At 41.5% G+C, this 24,926-nt stretch overlaps 1 pseudogene; it reads left to right on the top strand.

The window, feature by feature from the left end:
* LOC134644554 (integrin beta-2-like) overlaps positions 1-24,926 on the top strand; it is a 79,643-nt pseudogene that overhangs the window by 53,988 nt on the left and 729 nt on the right.

Below are 24,926 nucleotides of genomic sequence, written 5' to 3'. Positions count from 1 at the left end.
GTTTATTATCCCCGCAGACAGCCCAACCGTTGGCTTCCCCTCTGTAGAAGATGTCACTGTTTTTCCTCCTCTCCTCTAACACTCTTACTAAAATAAACAGGGCCACACCAAAATAAAAACAAAACACTGTAACTGATATGACCTGGATCCTGTCGACAACGCCAAATAATGTAGCGAGTAAAAGCCACAGAGTAACCGCTAAGGGCCTCTATACTACTCGTGCAAACTTTCAGGCCCAAAGCCCTTACAGGAACGAGCCCAGAATAAACGGGACAAGAGGGTCAGTATCAGTCAAATACGTTAAAATTTATTATTTTAAAAGAAAACACAAAGGGTTTGCAAAAGGCCTAAAACATCAAAATAGAAAAGGTCACTAATGACCACAATATAGTTTTATTGGTGCAACCTGCCAGCAACGCAACTATCACCTGAGGGCTTGCTCTACCCCGGTGGTCCTGGATGCTCGTTGCTTTAAAAGAAACAAATCCACCCCAAATAAATACGAGCCCAACAGAACACTTATCGCATGCACTAAGTGTTTTAGTTCAGGCAATAATTGGTGGCACTAAAATCACTCTTAATAAAACTTATTCACTGCAAATCCACACAGAGCACCTCTAAAAGACCTAATTCCCCTAAGGTAAGAGCCCAGCTCAGGGATTGCACATTGCCCGACTAATATTGCACCAGCCCAGTAGAAATAAAAACAAACCCGGCATAAAAAACAGTTTTAAAAGGTGACCCTACTCTAAAACCAAAAACGCAACAAAAAGGAGGAGGAAAAAACAGTGACAAATTCACATGTGCAGCCTGTCCTGCAGGAGGCAATACAATATAAATTAGATTGTAGTGCATAAATATACTTTTTTTTTTTTTTAAATGTCTTTTATACCCTCCCTTGGGTCCCCTGGGTCCTAAAGCCTTCCCCATTACACATAGACAGATTGTGCCGCTTCTTAATGACAGTATCTTAGCTAACAACCCCAACTACCAGATTCAACTTGTAATTGGTTAAAAATAACTTAGCCTACTGGTGAGAGGGATGTTGTTAGCTTTCCACATTTCGACACTTCAAAAGCTTGCAGTTAATGCAACATCGAAGAAGCTGGAATCCATAGCTGTGCGTGTTCATGGAGCTGCATTTTCACCTGCTGGACATCACTACCTGACAAGTTTAACTCTCTTCAGAACATTGCAGAGGCCTTATTGACAGTATTTGGCTCTACATATCTGTGTGTGCAGTTTTTCTCTCACATGAAGAGTGTCCTCAGGTAGCCGTCTGAATGCTGGACACTTGGAGACCTGTGTCTCTGAGTGGGAGACCAGAGATCACATTAACATGTGTATCTCTGTATTAACAAACATGCCATATTGGCTCAGTTTATTTTTCTTATCATTGTTGTGAGGAGACCATAAATAGCATTTGCATTTTCTGTTGTACAGTTCATTTACTGTTATGGAGTTCTTGTTATGGGTAAAAAGTGTCCTTTTTTTGTTTCAAAATAGCTGACAACTATTCGCTGATAGCTGCCAACAACTAGCACCCACCTTCAGCTCAGTTTCCAGTGTCCCCTGCTCAGCAGCCACCTTCAGCTCAGTTTCCAGTGTCCCCTGCTCAGCAGTCACCTTCAGCTCAGTTTCCGGTGTCCCCTGCTCAGCAGCCACCTTCAGCTCAGTTTCCGGTGTCCCCGCTGCCTGTAGCCCAGTTAGCCGCCCGGCTTGTAGCTCAGTCGTCAACTCCACCACCACTTTCACCTCAACTACAGTCGTCCTCTGTTCAGTCTTCTGTGTCGTCGGTAGCTCAGTCCCCTGTTCAGTTGCCGCTAGCTCAGTCTACACCTCCACCGCAATCAGCCCCGCTACCTGTAGCTCAGTCTTCAGTTCTGTCAGCTACTCAGCCACCATCACAACTAGCATCACTACAACCTTTTTTGCAGTCCATAGCTCATTTTGGAAGCTCAATCATTAGCTTTGTCATCAGTTCAGGCTCCAGTGTTGTCACCCATCCAGTCAGCCACTCATCTACACCTTCAGCCAGGGGCCTCAACGCCTTCTGGCCATGCATCAGCTCCTGCTGAAAGCTCGAGGTGGCCAATCCAGCACTTCGCGGCTCCCATGCCGCTGGCAGTCTCCGCTGGCAATCTCCGCTGGCAGTTCAGGAGAACTGTTTCAGCCGTCCACCTCTGCTGAAGGGTCTGAGGGTCCCGTTCAGCCGCCCGTCTCCGCTGGAGGGTCCGGGGGGGCCCGTCCGGTCTTCTCCTGTTTCAGCTGTGGGTTCAGGAGAGCGCAGCCAGCATTGTGTCAAGTTAGCTGGGGGCTCTGGAGAACCGGGCCAGCATCAAGCTACGTTAGCTGGAGGTTCAGGAGAGCCCAGCCAGCATCAAGCCACATCAGCTGGGGGTTCTGGAGAGCCCAGCCAGCATCAAGCCACGTCAGCTGGGGGTTCTGGAGAGCCCAGCCAGCATCAAGCTACGTTAGCTGGGGGTTCAGGAGAGCCCAGTCAGCATCAAGCCACGTCAGCTGGGGGTTCTGGAGAGCCCAGCCAGCATCAAGCCTCGTCAGCTGGTGGGTCCGAGGAGCCCATCCAGCATCACACCTCGTCAGCTGGGGGTCCTGGAGGACCCAGCCAGCACATCCTCGTGTGCGCTGACGGCTCTGGGGAGTCCGTTCAGTCACCACCTGCAACTTCCACACCATCACCTGCAGCGTTGTCACCTGCAACTTCCACACCGTCGCCTGCAGCATCACCACCTGGAACTGCAGCATCACCACCTACAACTTCCACACCGTCGCCTGCAGCATCACCACCTACAACTTCCACACCGTCGCCTGCAGCATCACCACCTGCAACTTCCACACTCTCGCCTGCAGCGTCTGGTTCCGCAGCTGCCACACTGCCGTCTGGTCCCGCCTCGTCTTTCCTCGACCTCGCAGTCAGCCTCCGGACCTGCTCTGTTGCCGCCACCGCTGGCTTCGCGGTCGGCCTCCAGACCTGCTCTGTTGCCGCCGCCGCTGCTGTCCGCACGACCGGCTGCCTGAACTGTGTCCATGCTGCTGCTGCTTTCGCGCAGTCGGCCTGGAATTAGATTTTGGATTTTTGTGCTGTCGACCTCTGGGTCGACCCCCTGAACTTTTTATGGACTGATGTTTGACCCAGTTTGGTTTCGCTCTCCTATTGCTAGATTTTGATTTTTGGACTGTTTTCCTGAACTCCAGTGTTTTTGTTTTGAACTGTTTTCATGTATGTCTGGAATCTTGCTCCTTGTCTTTTGTTTTGCTTCTGTCCCTCCATCCTGGACACTGAATGAAATGATATTATGTATTTATTTTTGGCCCACATCAGTAGAAAATGCCAAATTCTAAACACAAAGTTAAAGAAATCACAACTCCTGTTGTTCATCATGATTTCAACATTATTTTTCCAAAAACAAAGAAATACGTCTAGAAAAATATATAACACATTAATATTTCACTAGTGTTGTAACATCACATCCTGTAAGCATAGTCTGCCTGTGTCTTTTCTCTGGAAATGAACATTTTCAGCCAATTTACAACTATATGAATGTACTATTGCTGTGTGATTTATTACTATTACTGAAGGCTATATGCCATAGCAATACCAACTAGATTTTTAAAATTTAATATAGAACGATCGCGCTGCGTTCTTGGGAAGTATGGAGTCCCGTGTGAACCTACAAAGTCCGGACTAGCGAGGACGCGAATACCGACTCGCGTTTTTGAGTATTTAGAAACGGCCTAACAGTCTGCAGTCTATGAACTAACCTCAGCTAATGCCAGCTAACAATGTTACCCCGGTGGCAAGTAACCTTCGTTAATACTAATAAAAATCACACAGCAATTGTACATCGAAGACACTTAAGTTTCGCCCATCCCATTCTTCTTATGAAGTTGTGTCAGAATTTCCAAGTAAGAAATGCATTCCTGCCTATGCACTGCTGGCTCTGGGTCCATTGTGTAACTGACACCACCAACATTAACAGGACGCTTACATTAGAGACTTTATTGCGTGTTTTGTTTGGGTTTTCAGCAATCAGAATTAGAGAAACTGTATTCATCCCAGATGGAAATCGAGTTAAAAAAATAAATAAATTTAAAAAAAGGTCCGCGGGTCATACTAAAACCTGGGCTGGCTGCTCTTAGTCATGTACCATATGATTACATGCTCATCCAACTGAGCTAAACCTGCACCAACTTAGGACAATCACAAAAATTGGAGAAAGCATAACATATGTAACGTGAAATTACCACTGTGTATTCTATTAATTTTAACAAAGTAACTGTATTTTGATTACCACTTATTTAAACTGTAACTGTAATGGAATACAGTTACTCATATTCTGTATTTTAAATTCGTACCGCCAGTACATGTATTCCGTTACTCCCCAACACTGACAGTATATTAGATGGAGGAGCTGTACAGAGAGATGGCCACAGGCAGGAATGATTTCCTGTGTCAGTCAGTGGTGCTTTTTGGTTAATCTCAGTCTCTCACTGAACGTGCTCCTGTTGCTAGCCAGGAAATGGGAAATGTTTGGTTGTTATGAAATAAAGCCAGAAAAAGTCAGAGGGAATACCAGGAGTGCAGCCTGATGTGTTTCACCGAATCATGGATGCACGCAGATATTCCCGATGACAATGCATCTGTGGAAGCCTTCCACACTGTTCGGGCAGACAGGGACAGCATCGCTAGCGGTAAGCGGAAAGAGGGTGGGCTTGCTGTTTTTGTTAACAACCGGTGGTGTAACCCTGCTCACATAACAATCAAAGAAAGGATTTGCTGACTGGACATTGAACTGTGTGCTGTTGGACTCAGGCCGTATTATTTGACCAGGGAAGTTACCCATGTAATCTTGGTGGCTGTTTACGTTCCTCCCTCTGCTAACTCCACAGCTGCATGTGACACAATCCACTCTGCCATAGCCCGGTTACAGACCCAGCACCTGAGTGCCTTCATTGTGATCTCAGGTGACTTCAACCATGTCACCTTGGACAATACACTGCTAACATTCACACAGTATGTGGCCTGTCCCACCAGAGGGGACAGAATCGTAGACCTACTGTACGCTAATGTCAAAGATGCATATAGCTCCTCCTGTGATCTGACCTACCACTGGGTAGGTCAGATCACAACCTGATTCACCTCACCCCCCACTATGTGCCGATTGTGAGGAGGGAACCTCTAACCACGAGAAGCATTAGGAGGTGGTCAGAGGAGGCCTTAAGGCCACTGGATATTTGAAATTGCTACATGATGATGTGTTTCCCTCTTTGTGCACTGAAGCTGGCACGTTCCCTGAGTTTTTCCAGAAGGATGGTGCACCACCACATTATGGGTGCCAGATCCGAGCATTCCTAGATGAACAGTTTCCTGGAAAGTGGATTGGTCGTTGTGGGCCAGTTGAATGGCCCCCAAGGTCTCCCGATCTGACCTCCTTAGACTTTTATCTTTGGGGTCATCGGAAGGTAATTGTCTATGGTGTGAAGATACGAGATGTGCAGCACCTGAAACAACAGATACTGGATGCCTGTGCTGGCATTTCTCCTGCGGTGTTGCTATCAGTGTGTGAAGAGTGGGAGAAGAGGGTTGCATTGACAATCCAACACAATGGGCAGCACATTGAACACATTTTATAAGTGGTCAGAAACTTGTAAATGACTCATGAAAGAATAAAGTTACGTTGAAACCAAGCACACCATTATTTTTCTTGTGGCATTACCAATAAGTTTGATGTGTCACATGGCCCTCTTCCTATTGAAAAAGCAAAAGTTGTATCCAAGATGGCCGACTTCTAAATGGCCACCATGGTCACCACCCATCTTGAGGAGTTTGCCCCCTCACATATACTAATGTGCCACAAACAGGACTTTAATATCACCAACCATTCCCATTTTATTACGGTGTAAGGGTGATAGAGCTTTTGCCACTGTGGCCCCTAGACTGTGGAACTCTCTCCCCCAAGCACTAAGAACTGTGGACTCAGTAGCTGTTTTTAAAAAACAACTCAAAACTCACCTTTTTAAAACTGCTTTTGGTTAATTTTTTGCCTGTTTTATTTTCTCTTTTTAAATCTTTTTATGACTTGTAATCTTATGTGCAGCACTTTGTGATTCTGTCTTGAAAGGTGCTATATAAATAAAAATTTATTTATTTATTTAACCTTATAAATGGCCCACCCTGTAGTTCCAAGATGCAGGACAAAGCGTTATAAAAACAGCTTTGTCCCTGTTGCTGTCACTGAACTCACTAAAAATTGTTTTTGATTTGATTCATTTTGTATTAATTACTAAAAATGTGTTTTGTCAGGTTTAATTAGGTGTGTGTGTTTGTGAAGGGATACCAAATGCTTTCATTTTTCTGTAAAGCAAATTTACCTATGGGTATAAATAAAGTAACCTTAACCTTCTTTTCAAACTTGGGAACTCAGACACAGATAAGTGATGTGTTTCAAGATTTATTATGAAGAAGAATTTTCTTTTTTTCCCTCCTTCCCTTCATGCAGAATTTCACCAAAGCAGGAGAACAGGATGCAGTGCGCTGTAACACCAGAGCTAAATTGATCAGTAAAGGCTGCAAAGAAAATGAAATCATCTCCCCTGAAAACAAACTTAAGATTGCCAAGGATGATCCTCTGTCTGCATCTCAAAATCAGCAAGTTGTCCAAATGAGGCCTCAGAAGATTGACCTTGACCTGCGACCTGGTCAGTTGAATCGGTTAATGTTGCCGACAATATTAAGGGAATGTCAGGCTTGGTTTCTCACAGATTCATTCCAAGCAGAAAGTGCTTATAAAAATTGCATGAACTCACTGTATCACAACAATCTGAATTATGTGTCTGTATACATTACTGGTGCCTACGTATGCTGTGTACTGTATGTACTATTTGCAGTTCATATATCATTCTACTGTATGTGTGTGAGAGTAGCTTTGGTTTTGCCTTTATTTATTTCCTTTTTTTTAAACTGTGTTTGCAGGACTTCCAGTTTCATTCAATGTTTCTTTTAAGGCAGCTGAGGGCCATCCAGTGGATCTCTACTACCTGATGGATCTGTCCTACTCCATGAAGGATGACCTGGCAAATGTCAAAGTACTAGGAACAGATCTTTTTGCTGCACTGAGAAAAATCACAAACCATGCTAGAATAGGTAAAAACATTACATCATAATCTCCCAACTTGGTATACACAGATTTCACTAACTGTGGACAGGAACTCCAGCCAAAGAGCAACGAATGAAGATTTAAATCCAAATTAGTCAGTGTCTTCAAAACTGCTGTAATAGTGCATTAGTGGCTAAAGAGATGTTTTAGCGACACAGTAGTGTTCATTCATTAGGGAGGAGGTTTTCCTACAGAGGTTTGTGCTCTCCCAGTCACCTTTGATATGATTATGAAAACTAAGTCAGAAATGAATTTGAAGTCCATTGTCAGCAAAGAGTTAACACAAAATGTGTTATATTTTCTGCCCTATAATGTTGCTTTTTAGTATGTTTTATAAACCTTACTATTTCTGTAATTCCAGGGTTTGGTGCCTTTAATAAAACAGTCCTTCCTTACACATCGTGTGATGAGAACGACCAGCAGTGTCAAGCTGCCTTTGGCTACAGACATGTTCTTAGCTTGACACCAAATCAGAATGACTTTGAAGCTGAAGTGAAAAAGCAGTTTATCTCTGGGAATCTGGACTCTCCAGAGGGGAGTCTGGATGCCATGATGCAGGCTGCTGTATGTGAGGTAAGACCTCTGCTGAAGACCATACAGTGCCGTCCTTTAAGTCACACATCCCTTATCATTGATTCGGTGGCATCTGAACAGGTCAGCCTCTGTTCTAAATGTAAATGACGGTCGCTTTTCCATAAAGTGGTAATTACAAGCTTTCTTGGTCAGGCGTACATACGTGTACATTACATATAAGTCTCTGCATGATCTGAGTCTAACCTGCTCACCACAGAGACAAACACCACAGTGCAGCAGACTCACAAACACATATACACACATGCAGTGGTGTTAAAACCTCCCGATTCTTTCGATCTTTGGGCTGAAGGAAGGACAATACTCGGTGTATAAATGCTCAATCAACAATTACTTTATTACACACAATTCAACACTTTTGAGCATAAACCATCCGGATGGGGAGACATGCATGCAGAGGGTCACAGCAAATCTCCAACTGGTGGAGGGTTTCTCAAACTCTTATAGCTGCTAGTGGCCCCCACCTAGTCGTAAAAACCTAAACATTCACATGTTTTCTAACTCCTAGCGAGCCTGACTTATGGCCTTGGCTCCCTATTTTGTCTGCTTTCAACAACGGTGGGGGTGAAGCTCCTGTGGAATGTGCTCCCTGTCTCCTCTACTATCAGAAAAAGCAAGGTCCTGACTCTCTGAAAACAGTATTTCTTATAACTCAGCAGTATCATGCATCATAAAACAATATCATTCATTCACAATAAATTAGCAGTCTAATGTAATACAAATCAGTTTAACAAATGTAATATTTATCACCTTCTTCTAATTCAGGAGAATAATGCAAACTAAAACTACATAATAATTTCACAATCTTTAATTAGGGGTATAACGTGGCATAAGATAATATAATAATCCCACAATTCCCCCTTACATCTTGCAATCCAATATTACGAGGCCCATCTCCTCTTGCCCTTGAACGGGTGGACCATATGTGTGATGACCTCTGTGTTTGGGCAGTTCAAATGCACGACAAACTAGATTTACGACAACAACAGTAGTTACAGATGACACTCCCATCGCTCTCCAGTTCTCCCACAGCTTTATTTTTACATGGCAGTTTCCCACCCTCATCTTGGTGCCACCTTATACCTTTCAAGTGTACTCAGACTAGAACCTCTGTCCGAGGAGCTTTTAACCTTTATTTTATTGCTGCAGCTACCAGTATCTTCCAGTCGGGTGATTCGCTGCTCTTCTTTCTTCGACCTCAGGGGTTAGACTACCCTTTAGTCGGTGCACAGATCAGGGGATTATTCTGCCCCTATTTTCAAACAGCGATCTGTGTATTCCGGGGTCACAGCCGTGTCCCCCTTTTTACCAAGAGCCTCTCGAACCTCGTTGGTCTGGTGTTCCTGGATTTTTTGCCAACCCCTTCATGGTTATTGCTGTGCTTCTGGGATCCATCCCCTCGAGGTGACTAGCTGGAGCCCACACTGCATGACCCCTGAACCCAGTTGCTGTCTTGGCAGTCTCTATGTCTGTCTCTGCTGCGAAGGATCCTCATATCTCCGTGACCTCGTCTGGTGTCTGTTCCTTTCTCTGTACGAGACAGAAAACCAAAACACCTCTCTCCCTAGCCTTAATAATCTAATGTTGTTATCTACTGTTCTTCTAGTGATTCAAAGTTGGTTTGGAATATCATGTTCAGGACTCTCTGACCCAGGGACTTATTCTAATCATAATCTATGTGTGTGTAAGCATGTTTGCATCCTCTGCACTCAAAGTCAATACCTACAATATATCAGTCCGGACAGTCACGCCGAACGAAGCTTATGACCTTCAAAAGACTGAGTGCCAACTCATTATGAGCACATTTGCAATGTGTGTATGAAAATGATTATAACCACTTATTTTAGTAAAAGAAATCAAAAACAAATTAACCATTTTTAATTCTAACACATTATAAGCTTAAGTTTTACCATCCCTAAATTATTAAACACACAAATAAAGTCATAAAATGTTCATGAAACCATTGTTTGATGTTAAAACTCAACTTCCCCCTTTTTTGACACAATCCCATGTGTCAATTCACCGGAGCTAGAAATTAAAAGGAAAGGTTAGTGACTTCATATCTCAGAAAGTATCAGAAATTCTCCTCTCCAGTATCGTTGCTCCAGTCTTGTCATCCTGTGTTAGGGAATGAAATCAATTTAATTATCATGTTAGATCTGTTACACTCCTGGCTCCGCCTAGAGCCTGCCTCCGCAGAACTGCCTAGAAACAAAACCTGTATTAATATGAACTTCACATATAAAAACGTCGTTTTTTCCCCCCTTGTTTTTCCCTCACTGACCACAGCAGGGGAATTTATGTCTTGATTCAGCCATGAATCCAGCTCACCTGATTCATCACTGAGCCCAACCGTCACTGGCATCTGATAGTGTGGCACTGCATATTCTCCCTTAATGTCACTGTTTTCAATCTGTCAATTTGAGTCCTTAAACATGAAGTAGACTGCGCCCACAACAAGTCAATACAGCTGTAAATATGGCCAATTATCAATCTATTACCAATCGATAACAGAATGATAGCTTCTATTTTATGCATGCTTTCGTCAACCACTTACCCAGAGGATCTTCAATCCCAGAAAATTCCTTCCCCTCTTTTAATAAAGTCTGTCATCCTTCCATGCCCTAGTAACTGGCCCCTCCAGAGCTGTATCATTTTGAAATATACATACAACAAGCCAAACCACACCTTGGTTACACCAACCCTTTCTCCACCCTGAGGATGTCCAACGCCATCCCAGTCTGGATTGTCAAAGGTGACTTTAACTGTTCTCACAATCCTGTTTTTATTACATTCCCTGGTCAGAGCAGCCAGTCTCTGCACACTAGAATAAACATAATCAAAATGGTCAACATTCTACTGCGTGTTATTTCACCATATTATAGATTCAAACCCTCCATCTTGTCTGTAAATTTTGGAGAATAATTATGTTTGGTGTCAAATTTTAAGAATTTGACCATAAGTGAAATTTATGGTGTTATCACCCCCATGGGGGCTTACCTTTCCAACTTTTGGTGATATTCCTCCTTTGAATATTCGTAATTACTCTCCTTTGGTGGCGAAAAACTGTTGGTGTGGTCAAGTGGGTGCTATAGGAAACAAAAGCTCAGGACAGAACAGTCATGTACTTCATACAAAATTTGCATATTTTATTATTTCATATTGATCCTCTGAGTGTAAAGGTACATTTTAATTAGAATTCATCAAAACTTAACACAATAGGTTTTCTTTCTTTACTTTGCTCTTGTTCTTTTGCAGTACCACATCCTATCACATGTTGTATTCTACTTGTAATAATTTACTATTTAAGGGGAAGAAACCTCGGTCAAGTGGACCAGTGTCTGTTATTACATATCTCTATTTTGAATGTGACAAGTCTACCATTCCCCTATCATTCATAGATAGTGTTAAAGTTTTGGCTATTTTCCTCTATAAAATTTAATTGAGTTTTTACAGTGGCCTGCTATGGTTAATAGTAACATATTCCAGTCATGAGTGATATCGAAAGTTTTCTCCACTGTAGCATTTGACATTCCCAACAATATAATGTGATACCTTTAATCGAAACACAGCTAACAAAACACAATTTTCATCAGTAACTCAAAATTAGCAACCAAAAGGGTTAAGTCTGCAGTTCCACACTCTCATGTGAAGCTACAGTCTCTCCCTCTGGTCTCTCTTATCCTCCTGCTCCTGCAAAAACAAAACAAAGCATCCACCCGTCTGTTACAGGCTGGGTGAATTGTTGCTCAACATTTACTACTCCTAAGGTCGGTGCAGTTTTTGTCTCAATATCAAGTCAGTCAAAACTTTTAGTCTACATCGTCCGTCCATCACAGTCCAGTCACATGCATTCATTCACACACATTCATACCAGATATTGCTGATAATGGAGTCTCACGTGTCGTGGAAGTTTTCCACTTAAATAAAGCCTGCAGATGAGCGGTGAGCGGTAGCCAACATTCTTTAATCCAGACACACAAAGACAACGGACAACCAAGCTTGATGGAGAGCCTGCATGACGCGGGGCAGGTCAGCAGAGTCTCTCTGAGCCTAGCATGGCCCTCAGTTAAATACCTTCTCCAGGAACAAAAGGCAGTACACAGCTGTTTCACACTTTAAGATTCACACTCCCTTGCTACCTCCCAGAGTCCTGGAAGAGACAAAAGACTCTTCCTGTGGAGTGGTCTGCTCCCCCCCAACTTCCCTCTTACAGTATGGGTGTCAGACATGTTAAAATCCAGTGGCACCAAGGCATTATACAATAAAATAATGTGATTAGTACATAAGTAAAAGAAATTCCATTACACACGCGTGACCTATTCGAGCATCCATCACCAGCAAGATGACGTCATCAATTTAAGAATATCCATTGTGGAATTTTGCACTGGATTGACTCGCTGCAATCCTTTTAGACTCAGGACTTACCATCCCATGTGATCAGTGTCCCATATAAGTGAATTTTCTCCCAAGCCCATTATAATCATGGAGAAGTACACTTCACAACTGTGTCCAGTAAGAATATTTCATAGCACTTTAAATTTCAATCTTTCAGGCCTGGTTTAAAGAGCTGATTGTTAAATCATGAACTCACAAAATATCACCACCGGTGGATCACACCTCTCAGATTTTCTTATCTCAGTGCACTGTAACAAAAGCAAACGCAAACATAACCAACAAAATACTAATAAAATAACACTTACTAGGGCCCGTTGCAGACATGTCCAAGCATAAACCCATCTCTCTCTCTCTTAGAGAAAGAAAACAACCCGAACCTCACTGATAAAATCAACCTAGTGCTAAGCAAAACCCAAAAATCAACCAGAAATTCACAGGAAAGTTTTTGCTTCCTCCTGGGACACTGTTGTGTTGGAATGCAAACCTCAGGTGCTATAGCAACTTTTGTTCCCCCTTCAATTAAATCTCAATCACAGAAAATGCGGCGCTCCGAAATAAAACTTACGCCATTAGTTCATCATTTTCACTCTGTACCACTGCTCCTCATCAGGGCTGTGGGAAGCACAATAAACAATTCAGTCGAGGCCTTGAGCAGCCATAAACAGACATCACGCACAGACATTGTTTTCATAACCAAACTGTTTTAGACCTTGTTCCTTAAATCTACATAAATGCCCTCTGGGTGACATAAAATGCATTTAACCAATAAGTAATCAATAGCTTCTTATAACAAATTCTGTATTTGGATGTTTGTGTGCAGCTTTTTGCATATCAGCATAAGCATTTGTTAGCAAAGCATTCTTCATTGCATCAGCATGTGTGTGTGTGTGTGTCACTTTTCATTGCACAAGCGTGTGCATGTGTATTTGTGTGGATCACTTCTCAGTTAATCAGCATTTCGATTTAGGTATGTGTGTCATTTCTCACTCAATCAACGAGTGCACATATGTTCATGTGTGTGTATCACTTCAAGCTGAATCAGTGTGTGTGTAGATATGTGCGTGTGTGAGTGTTCATCACTTTCCTGTTCTGGTGTCTTGGGTAAACCACAGCCTGAAGCATGCCCTGGGGTCCTGCCCTCCTCCTTTTCAGTCTGTTTGCGACCATTGCTGCTGCTGCTCAAAGTTCAGTCCGTCCTGGTTCTGGCCCCAATTGGGGCAGTCCTTTCTCCAGTGTCCATGCTCACTGCAGGTAAAACCTGCATCTTCTTCTGTGTTTTGTCCATTCTGAGGTGCCTTTTGACCTCAGTTACTCCTCCTGTCCCTGGCGCGCCCTTTTTGCTGCCCGATCATCCGTGTTGGTCCGTCACTGCCCTGCACCGTGTTAATGCAGAGTTATCAAGGTCAGCATTATGCTGCTCGGCCTCACTTTTCATCCGGGCTTAATGGGCGTCTCGTCACAGCTCTGTCAGCTGAAGGTGTCTGACATTTTTCCCCCGTGTAGTGAAATGGGCCTTAGGTTCAGCACTCTCCGTCTCCTGCAGCACCATTGACATTTTCAGATTGTTGTTGTTGGTCCAGCTGCTGCAGCGTTTGGTCAGGGTCACGTCAAAGATGGTAGAGGGGAGAGCAGGAGTCCAGGTCAGCCTCGGCTTTCAGGGTCGGCAAAGCAGCCTGTAATAAACCATAAAAAGAAGAAAAAACAAAAAACAAAACGAAAGAAAAACAAACAGAAATGGATGAACAGGAAAATGATGTTGTGTTGGCTGTGTTACAAAGAGAGGGGAGAAACACCGGGGCAGGCCCTGTATCAGCCTTCTCTCCCCCTTTATTTTTTTTTGTTTTTTCTCACGATATAATCAACTCATAGCCCACCAAGTTGACAATACAACACAAGTACATGTTTAAATTTTTAAGATCATGTTTAAACTCACAAAAGGGAATTTTCCTTCCTTCAGTAATCACTTGTGTTGATCAATCAGCAGAAAACATCTCACAATTTGACTACCTTAACCACTAAATTTGTTGTTTCATCACTGGTTGGTCATACCAGTCTCTTTCTTTTTGAAGTTAAGTTGTTGTCCTGCAACCCAGAGAGTTTATTTGTTAGTAGTGGATAAACTTCATCATTTAACAACAGGTGTATGTTAAGTTTCCCTGCTTTAATCTTGCTGAAAAATCTTCACGTGTTCATGAGTGTAAGCTGCTTTTTCATTGCGTGTGTGTGCATTTGTAGGCGGGTTAATTTTAACTTTTTTCTCAAACAAGGCATTACCTTAAAAGCTGCCTTTTCTCTCACATTTCTCTGATTGTGTGTGTTTCACCTTTTTTGTGATGCTCCGGACACTTCCCAACCTCCACAAGTCCGTTGGCCCCAAATTTCAACCCAATTTTATGTATTACAGCTTCTCTTAATTTCTCCTCTAATTCTCTCCTCGCTGCTGTCGGTTCCACAGCTGCTGATTCTTGCTGGGTGTGGTTCCCATTATGTCAATTTACCATTTTGCTCTGGCCGCTGTGCTTGTGGTGGGCGGTTGGTCCAGGTCCGTAGCCACCTGTATTAACACATTAAGAGATTTATTTAATATCATTTTCATCACTGTTAAATAGAGAAGCAGGCAACAAGCCCACCTTTACAACGCAAACTGCATGCCAGTCTCACAACACATTCCTCTCTCTGCTTCTCAATAATTCTCCACTCTCCCTTTATTTCTCCGTGCTCTACGTCAGATTTAAAACCCAACATATTTCACACCACTACTCACCTCTTACTGCTTTTTTTTAACACCACAGAGTATTGCACCCAATTACGCCTGTCTATCTCTATGTGGCTCCAAATTGTCCTCTTTACTCTTTTTCTTATTTAATTTTACACACTCGTCAGGGGACAGGCACAAAGCAATCAACAATTTCTACCACTGAAACGAGGAATTCAACCTTTTTGACTAATATAGAACTCAACCTTAGATGTCAAAGCATTTTCTTGTTCTATTCCAGAATAAATGTAAACCCATGATTACACAGCGGTTTCAGTGTTATTCTGTAGCTAATGCGGGAGTCCTCAGTTCTCAAGTCGCCACCTCGGCTAACCAGACGCCGCTGGACCGGCCTGTGCGTCCACAGACAGGGGGGTTGCCACACCATGAACAAAATCAATTTCCACAGGTCCACTAGGCATCAACCTTAGATCTTAAAGCATTTTCTTCACACTAGTGTCCTCCAATTCACACATTAACCGTCACTGTCACCATGTTCATATTTCACACAATGAAACACACAGAGAGCGTGTCTCACCCGCAGAAACACATATACACAGCACCTCTGAGCTCAACTTAGAAATAATTCAAAGCATAACCGCACCACAAGCCAGCCTCTATTTCACCTCTATTTCATATGCTGACCTTTTGGCCGCAACTTAGAAATTTTCTACCATCTTATTGCCACAGAAGCCAGTCATAGACAAAGTTAAATGTGGAAGGTAACGTGGGCTGCAACTCTAGACTCAACGTAGTATGTTATTAGGAACTGCCTCTAACAAGAAACTATGTCACACTGGAATTCAGCCTCAACTTATGATGTTAGTATCTCGTGCCAAAAACCAGACACTGATAAATTTAAACTTCATCACAGTCAATGCTCACAGCTCATATGGCCAAACTTGTAAGTAAAAGTAAAATTTATTTATATAGAACTTTTTAAAACAGGAAGCTGTTACAAAGTGCTTCACATGATCTCTGTTTCCTACTGCAAGTAGTTTAGAGAAATAAGTGGCTCTTGAGTCTTTCACTATGTCATTAAAGCAGAGGTTTCCAAAGTGGGGGGCCACTGCATGGGGGATGCGGTATGAATAAAAAAAAAAAGAATGCTTGGACACTGCTAGCATAATGGACAGGTTTTTGACAAGACTCCCACACAAACGCAAAGCAGAAGATATAGCATCGCCAGATATGTTTCCAAACCAACTTCCTTCCAAGCAAAATACTAGAAAACATGATGAAGCACATCTTGCCTTTGGCTTCAACTTCACAAGAGCCACAGTAGGTCTCCCTGACAGAATTCGTTTCTCCTGCGTCGGGAGCACACGCTGGGTTGTCCAAATCACGGACAAACAGTATCGCACATTCTGGATTTTTAGTTCGCAAACAGTTCTTATAATGACTAACTACTCCTGATATTTTGGAGACCTTAACTCTTTATACAGTAACGTTACAGCGGGATACAAATAATATCAGGCTCATCCTGCTATAATTTGTTCCCCCTGTCCAAATCACGGAGAAACAGTATCCCACAGTTGTTTATGTTTTTGAACCCATTTTGCACGGAGAGGCATTTTTTGAAAAAAATTATTGATAGCAATGTTGAATATTATTACACAGGAAAAAGAACAAAACAACTAAACGTAAATTAATTGCACCACGATGCCTCTGCCTTTCTAAATGGAGGGACAGTAACTGCGTATGTATATGTAAGCATGTAAAAACTGTAGATAGTCAGATTAACAGTAACAGTATTTTGTCTCTATCTGCCATTGTAGAAATTCATCTCATGTAAATAATAACGTGGCGCACAGTGTGATGTGGAAAAAGGCACATACCTTTGACGTTGTGTGACGAACTCCGTATTCCTCGTCCACACGTAAACGCAAAAACTGAGTTTCCAACTTGACAGGAGTTTTAAAAAATCTCAGTTTTTGGTGATTCAAAACGTCGTTTACATGTGGATGAACGGTCCAAACACATAGAAAAAGCTGCGTTTTCAAAAAATACCTGTGTAGGTGTGGACGTAGTGTAAAAGAGTTAGTAGCCTAGTTTCTTTTATTGCTACCTGTAATTTATTGTAGGTAGATAATAGTTCTTTTAAGTGGAGCTTATGAATCTCATGTTTTGTTGCTTTTCCACAGGTGCTTAGTTTTGCGGCAAATTCGCCTAAAGCTGCGCATAGATTCTGTGATCCAGGGCGGTGATTTAACAGTGCTGCCTTTCCTGATTTTAAAAGGAGCCACTTTAGCTAGAATTTTTAGACATTGCGAATTGAAGGAGGCCACATGCCGTTCCATATCGTCAGTTACAGGTAGATTATTATCAGACAATTCCACAAATTCTTCTGCCACAGAGTCAGTAATTAATCATGAATGTTTCACATGAACAGAGGGCAGAGTGTCACAAATAAAGGAGAGATCAAATAAAAGATATTTATGCTCACGTCCTCATGACAAACTGGTCTGATATACGGACCCATCAGAGTGTGACCACCGCTGTGTGTTGGCCCAGTCACATGTTGTGTAAAATTAAAAGAGTCTAAGAGAGTGATAAAATCAGAAGCAGCATGGGATGAACTGTCTTCGACATTGAAATTAAAATCCCCCCCGCAGCGAACCCGAACTAGTCCCGGTGGTCTATGGATTAAGATTACATAGAAGGATTTAGTCCTATTAATCTTCATCATCTGAATGTCAAAGGAGTTAAAAGAAGGAGTCTTGACCAGATGACAGAAAAAGGAGTTTCTAGTAGAGATGGACCGATCCGATATTACGTATTGGTATCGGTCCGATACTGACCTAAATTACTGGATCGGATATCGGAGAGAAATAAAAAATGTAATCTGATTCGAAGTATCACAAAATCACCTCACAAAACGCGTTACTTGGCGTAACCCAGCTCGGCGCATCGGAGCAGTATGTGTCACGTGGCTGTTGTCTGCCAGACCTGTCGGCGGTCTGTTGGAGCATTTGGAGCCTCACTACATGCTTCCTAAGGCATTTCATCTCGGCGAAAACTATCCCAGAGAAGTAAAGCAAGTGTGTAAGTTCATCCCTGAATGTTTGCATAGTATTTCCATGTTAAGCTTAACAACTGATATATTGAGCCACAGCTGAACTGGCCTTCGGAGTTCCATATTGAGGTGAAAGGGAAGCGATTTGTCCCGTACTTCAGCTAGAATTAAAAAATAGACACAAAGCTGAAGTTATTCTGTCTTTGCTGCGCAGTTGCATCTACTTCTCTCATTCACTCTCCCTCCCTCTCCTGTTATTACTTCAAACATGAAACTGATCAACGGCTTTTCTGCCGCAAGTCCCGTCTTTCTTGTTTGTTTATCGCCCACTTTACACTAGAAAGAGGAGACCAGCGGATAAACAACAGCAGCACGTTTAAGCGTAATAAGCTGTTGTTAGAATTTATTTAATATTACTTTCTACACCAGGATCTTTTTCCACGTAGCTGACGACTGGTAACTGTGCAGGGGCGGATCTAGCAAAGTTTAGCTAGGGGGGCCAATAGGGCATGAACAGGGAAAAGGGGGGCACAAAGACATACTTTTCTTTCTTATTCTCATTTAAAATATCTAGCTTTTAATAAATAATTATCTGAATCTTACACCCAAAATTTTAATCTGATGTAAAATGTATAGAAGTCCATTACTGTATATAGTAACTATTAAGTCTAATATACCCTAGTAAGCTAGTACTTTTTCCTTTGGGAATGTACAGTCTGTGCAGTCTGCAATTCTGTTGAAGAAAGATGTTGAATCTATTTAATTATTCTTGAAAAATAATTGATTTCTGTGCATTTGTTTTCACACTGCATCAAATTAAAGTTGATTACGTCGATTAAGCATCATGAGGTGGGGGGTGGTTCCCTTTTTTTTTTTGCTGGGAGTTTTCAATCCTATTAGTTAGGTTGCTTACTCTTTAAAATACCAGAATAGGGAGGATGCAGTAGGTTTAAGTTTATTAGATTGATTAGTATTGCTGAACTATGAAATATTTTGGGTGCAGTGTATTTTTTGCACACAGGTATAACAGAATAGCTTTAGTGTTTTTTTGTTTTTTTTTAACTTGAGTTTGAACTTATACAAAATGCAGCAAGATATTTAAAAAAAAAACCGTTTTATTGATTAAAAAACACACTATATCGGATTCATATCGGTATCGGCCGATATCCAAATTTATGATATCGGTATCGGTATCGGACATAAAAAAAGTGGTATCGTGCCATCTCTAGTTTCTAGCACTAACAGCCAGCCCACCTCCACGTCCTGAAAGCCACAGTGTGGTTAGACAATTACAAACTGCCGGTCACAGTTCATTAAAATGAACAAATTCCATATTCCGCTGCCACCTTTCAGTTAAGAACATAAAATCCAAGTTATGCCTAATAAAAAAGATCGTTGAGGACAAATCCCTTATTTGAGGTCGAACGGGAGTTTAATAAGGACATCTTAATATGCGAGGCTGAAACATCTCTAGTTAAATCCTGTGGGGTTGGCGTAAGTTTGCCCTGCACACTCCCTGGGACTTCTTACCATTTATTATAAGCCATGGGAGAATGAGATGGTCACTCATATGGTCTGGGAAAACTGGTCTCAAACCCGTGCGTAGAAGCCATGTATCCAGCTGGAGGTCCATTTTAGCTAAAACATCCAACGCCGGGAGCCCCGAGTAGGACGCTAAATCAATGGTACTCCTATATTTCCTTATCTCATCTATGACTTGTCACATGTTCTGAAAAGCCAAAGCTAACAGACTGGAAACAGGATGAAACAATGGAGTTCCATCTAGCCAAACATGGCTCACACAGCAGTTATGTTCATGACTAAATGTTTTAGACAAATTAGATCTAGATGTATTTTTCTCAGGGTAGAAAAAGTAAATACAGCTGTTTTTTTTTTAGCCAAAGTTGATTTTGACAGCTGGGTCTTAATGTTCCCTGACATGTTGTTCAGGACAAAATTGGTTGGAACAGCAACAGCACTCGGCTGATTGTTCTTACCACTGATGCTGGATTCCATATGGCTGGGGACGGAAAGCTGGCCGGTATACTGGAACCCAATGATGAACAGTGTCACATGGAAAACAATCTTTATGTCAAGAGCACTGAGATGGTATGTATGGAGTCATGTGAGTTTTGTTCAGCTTCTAAGAAGAACATGGATCAGATTTATAAGCATTCAATGTTTTTCCTTCTCTTTTAATTTTTTTGAATAACAACAAAAAATCAGACTGCACAGACAACAATGATATAAAATCCATACTTTCATCTATAAATACATGCATACATAGCACTTTTTCTTTTCCATCTCTTCTCCACTCTCCAAACATCTCCAGGACTACCCCTCTGTTGGACAGCTAGCTATGCAGCTGGAAAAAAAACAGGATTCAGGCGATATTTGCAGTGACACAAAATGTTGAGTCTGTGTACAAGGTAAATAAGATGTACCTTTCACTTTCTACCTGTTTGTGGGGCAAAAATAGTCGGACTCTGACTGATTTTACATTTCATGTCTTTCCAAGGAACTCTCTAAGATGATTCCAAAATCAGAAGTTGGAGTTCTGTCATCAGACTCCAAGAATGTTGTTGAGTTGATTGAAAGAGCCTACTATGTAAGTTGGCACATTTTGTGATGAGTGGAATATTTCTAATGATTTGGAGGTGTTTTTTTTTCTCTCTCTCATTATCTTTACCATACCAGACCATTTACCATCTTTTCAAATTCATGACAGGCATTATCCTCTAAAGTGACCATAACTCATGACAGTCTCCCTGAAAACGTGAGAGTCGTCTACAGGCCGATATGCAGCCATGGAGAAAAAAAGCGAGAAACAGGGGGTTTGTGACCAAGTGCGCGTGGGAGACAAGGTCAGTGTTCTTTGAACTTTTCATAGTCACATGTCACCCACATGTCAGTGAACATTGGATGATCGATCTGGATGGGTGGTCCAAGTCTTGGTGGCACCTATTTTGTAGCTCAGAATCTTTGTCCATTGCTGAGGAGATATGAAAGGCTATGATATGGATTTTTTTTTACCAAGTCCAGGATCCCACAGAGTTTTCACCTAGTTGGGAGAGTACTTTAAATGGAAGGTGGGCTGAAGACATCCTTGTCTGAACCCCCTTTTTTTGCAAAATGCTCAGTCTTTTTGCACAACCCACTGTCATTGTTGCACTTTCCTATTGCACTATTGTGTCAGTATTGTTCTGTCTGGTGTTGCACTGTCGTTTTTGTTTTTTGAAGTTTTTGCACACTTGCACTTTATGTCGTCCTGTGTTGATTGTCTGCTACATATAGCAACATGGTCTTGGAGACACAGTACAGTACTCTGTACCGTACCGCTGCACATGGTTGAAATGACAATAAAGCCACTTGACTTGACTGGACCTTCAAAATGGCTTTTTTAAGTAAAACCAACCAAGCTGACTCCTAACCCTAAACTCTAAGGATAAACACAGCCATGCTGTCGAAGAAGTTTGTCTCAGCCACTTTGTGCAGTTCTTTTGGTTACTGTGCAAAAGTTATATTTGTGATTTATCCGTGATAAACAATTAAATTAAGACTATTGTTAAATTTAGAGTATTGTTAGATATGCACTTGTGACCCACAAAACCTGAATTCCCATTCCAGGTTATTTTTGAAATTACGGTGACCGCAGACACGTGTATGGAGAACAAGTTCTTTACCATCAGTCCACGGGGCATTAAAGAAACGCTGACAGTGACTTTAAATACCACATGTAAGTGCCAGTGTGACACTGCTGGACCCATTCTTGACCCCCATCCACACTGCAATATGAGTGGAAGCATCAGCTGTGGTATTTGTAGGTAAGCTCTGATTCTCAGTGTTTTGGTATCGACTGAAAATGTTATTGAATCCACTTAAATGTCGTCCAAGCTGTTTGCAGCCTGCTCCGTCTGCCAGAAAAGTACCAGCATCAGTCATTTGTTTAAGCATATCAGAATGGTCACATTTATTTTTCTGTTAATGCCGACAACCAGAGCTGCTTTACACTGTAAGTAATGCTCCTTTCTTTAGTTCAGTAAATCACTGCATCTGTCTGAAGTAGAGATTGGCAGCCTTCAAGTGGATAATTCAAACACAGCCTGGGATTAGAGCGTTGCTTCTTCTCTGTCACCAGCATTTGTGATCAGTCTCAACTCATGTCAGATATCATAAATACAGGTCAAGGCAGTCCTTTGTCTTCACACAAGATTGACTTTGTTGCTCTTTGTACTTCTCTGTCCTGGTCTGAAAAGACATGTGATTGGCTATCTTCTCCCATCACACACCACATTTTCTAAAGATAGCCAAGAAGAGGTGTAGGGGTCAGTGTCCCTTTCAGTTCACAATATTCAAAGAGTTTTATTCATATAGCACCAAATCCCAACAACAGTGGCCTCAAGGCACTTTATATTGTAAGTTAAAGAGCCTACAAGAGGGGTGTCAAACATAAGGCCCGGAGGCTAGAATTGGATAAGCAAAGACTCTAATCTGGCCCACTGGAGATCTTTGGAAAAGGTGAAGTGCATAGATTTGGAACTTTAAGCTGAATTTTCACAGGTTTTATAGCTTTCCTATTGATAAAGCACCAATGTTATTCATATCAAAATCCTACAGCTATCTCATTCAGAAGATTTTTAGAAAACTTGACCGCTGACCTTGAGGTCATGGTCAGCGGGATTCAAAGTTATTTGAGAGTTTTAGTCAGTGCAGCTATGGCATAAATTTGAAAGTCCTTCGTTGCCTTATTCTCAAGTTATTGCATTCACAAACTTCGGTATCCACACTGGGGTGAAGGCGATACCCGATCAGCCTTTACAGCTGAGGGATAAAAACTTACTTGGCAGAATAAGCTAAAAAGAGAAAAGGTCAGTTTGTGTGTGACCATTACAAGAGAATTCTTTACAGAAATGTTTTTAAGTAAGAGAAAATGCACAGATAGAGTTTTAAAGAAGAAGAAGAAGCTGGACTGTTTAGGAGAGCTGACCAGGTTGATGGACATGAAGTAAAACACAGTTTCACAGTAGAAACTGTGCAACAATTGGAAGTTGCACCATCCACAATGAGCTGCTTTGCACTGACAAGCACATGGATAAACACTTCTGACTTAGTTCTAGGCTTATCTGTGTAAATGTTTAGCAGTGTGAGGGACAGGAAGTCAGGTCTTATGAAAACACTCATGTTTTTGAGGTGTTGAGGTTTAGAGGAAGAGAACCCTGATGAATATTGAAACACTCCTATTATCAGATAAAATGTTTGCAGACTCACCTGACTCATCATCAAAGATGCAATCACATTTGGATAAAAATAAGTTAGAAAGGCCTTTATTATTTGATAATACAAATTGATATTAATGATAGTAGATCAAACACTCTGTTATTGTATTTGTACATGTAAAAATCAACATTTTCATATTTTACTTTGTTTCCTAAAATTGTCTAATAGTTTCATTTTTCTCTCTCTATGCATTTTTAAATTGAAGATGTCAAATTGTGTCCATTCTTTGAACCGCAAATATGAACTTCTGATAAAAAGTCTGCTAGGTTTACACAACACATCCATCTGTCACAATCCACACAGCTTTATCTGCACAAGTGAAAGACGAAAAAGTCACCAGCATCATTTAGAGGACAGACTCCCTCACACCTCAGAGGTTTGCTGGAGAAGGAGTTAAGACAAATGAGCAGTCATGCATCAGAAAGTTTAAGTTTATTAGATTGATACATATATGCCAACAAGACAGTGTACATCACTGTGACAACAGCGTTTGTTTTCATTCAAAGGCTTTATGGTTTTTCCTATAATACCTGGTGGGCCCGTCTCTAGTCAAAATGCTCGGGCTGATTTTTTGTCCCAGTCCAGCCCTGGCGCAACCTATTCCAGTCTCCATCACCAGCAAAATCATGTCATCATTTTTAAAAGAAATAACAATAACAAGTGTTTATGATTTTGGTCTGGATTGGCTTGCTGCAATCCTTTTAGACAGGGACTCACACTCTGACCGGGTCCCCACAGGTAGCCTTCTCCTCAGCCCATTGTAATCTGGAAAAGCTCACCTTATATTTGCTCTCACGAAAATGTTTTACAGCGCTGTTTATTCAATCTTGCAGGCCTGCTTAGAAAAAAAAATGAGGAAAAGAGAGCTGATTATTAAATCATCAAAGCACAAAACATCATCACCATAAGGTGGGAACCTGACAGGTTTTCTCTAAGTGCACTACTACAAAAATATTGGGCCCAGTTCTGGACATGTCCATGTATAGAAAAACTCCCTCTGTTCATTTTCCCCACATCATATTTTAGTGGTTGCCCTCAGGTGCTCCAGTGTCCTGAATGGTCTGAGGTCAACTGACATAGTTTCACCTGCTAAATACACAGAAAATCTTGTTAAAAGCCGCACAGTTCGCACAACACTAATATTCCCATTAAGCATTTCCTAAACACTTTATGACAATGTATCATCACTAAATGATAAATTTCTTCTCCAGAGCTGCACTACTGCACTTAGTCACAGACTTTATTTAATTATCCTGTGCCTGCCATCATATATTTTACCAAGCAATTCTTCTCACACAGTCATAGATATGTTTCTCTCAATGCAAACTTCACTCATACATTCAAACAGGAAACTTAAGGGTTTTTTTTGGGTTTTTTCTCCACTCATTCAACTAATTTGTATATTGAGTCATATCTCAAGAAGTTGCCCTGACAACAGAAATGCATATTCAAAACATTACCACAAAATCAAATAATTTTTATTTTTTCTTTCTACAGTAATCACTTCTTTTGCTCTTTAAGCGTTTGATCACTGGTTGGTCATCCCAGTCTCTTTTTCCTTTTCACAAAAGTTACTCTATTGTCCTACAACTTCTTGAGTTATTCCTCAGCAATGGATAACCTCAGCATTTAAGTGTGTTAAATCTACACTATTTAGCATTTATGTAATGTATTAACATTCATGAGTGTAAGCTGGTCTTCATTGCATCTA

Source organism: Pelmatolapia mariae, linkage group LG16_19, assembly GCF_036321145.2.
Source record: "Pelmatolapia mariae isolate MD_Pm_ZW linkage group LG16_19, Pm_UMD_F_2, whole genome shotgun sequence".
In the NCBI taxonomy this organism is placed as follows: domain Eukaryota; kingdom Metazoa; phylum Chordata; class Actinopteri; order Cichliformes; family Cichlidae; genus Pelmatolapia; species Pelmatolapia mariae.
Note: the sequence above shows the minus strand (reverse complement) of the source record. Positions and strands in the feature narration are given on the sequence as shown.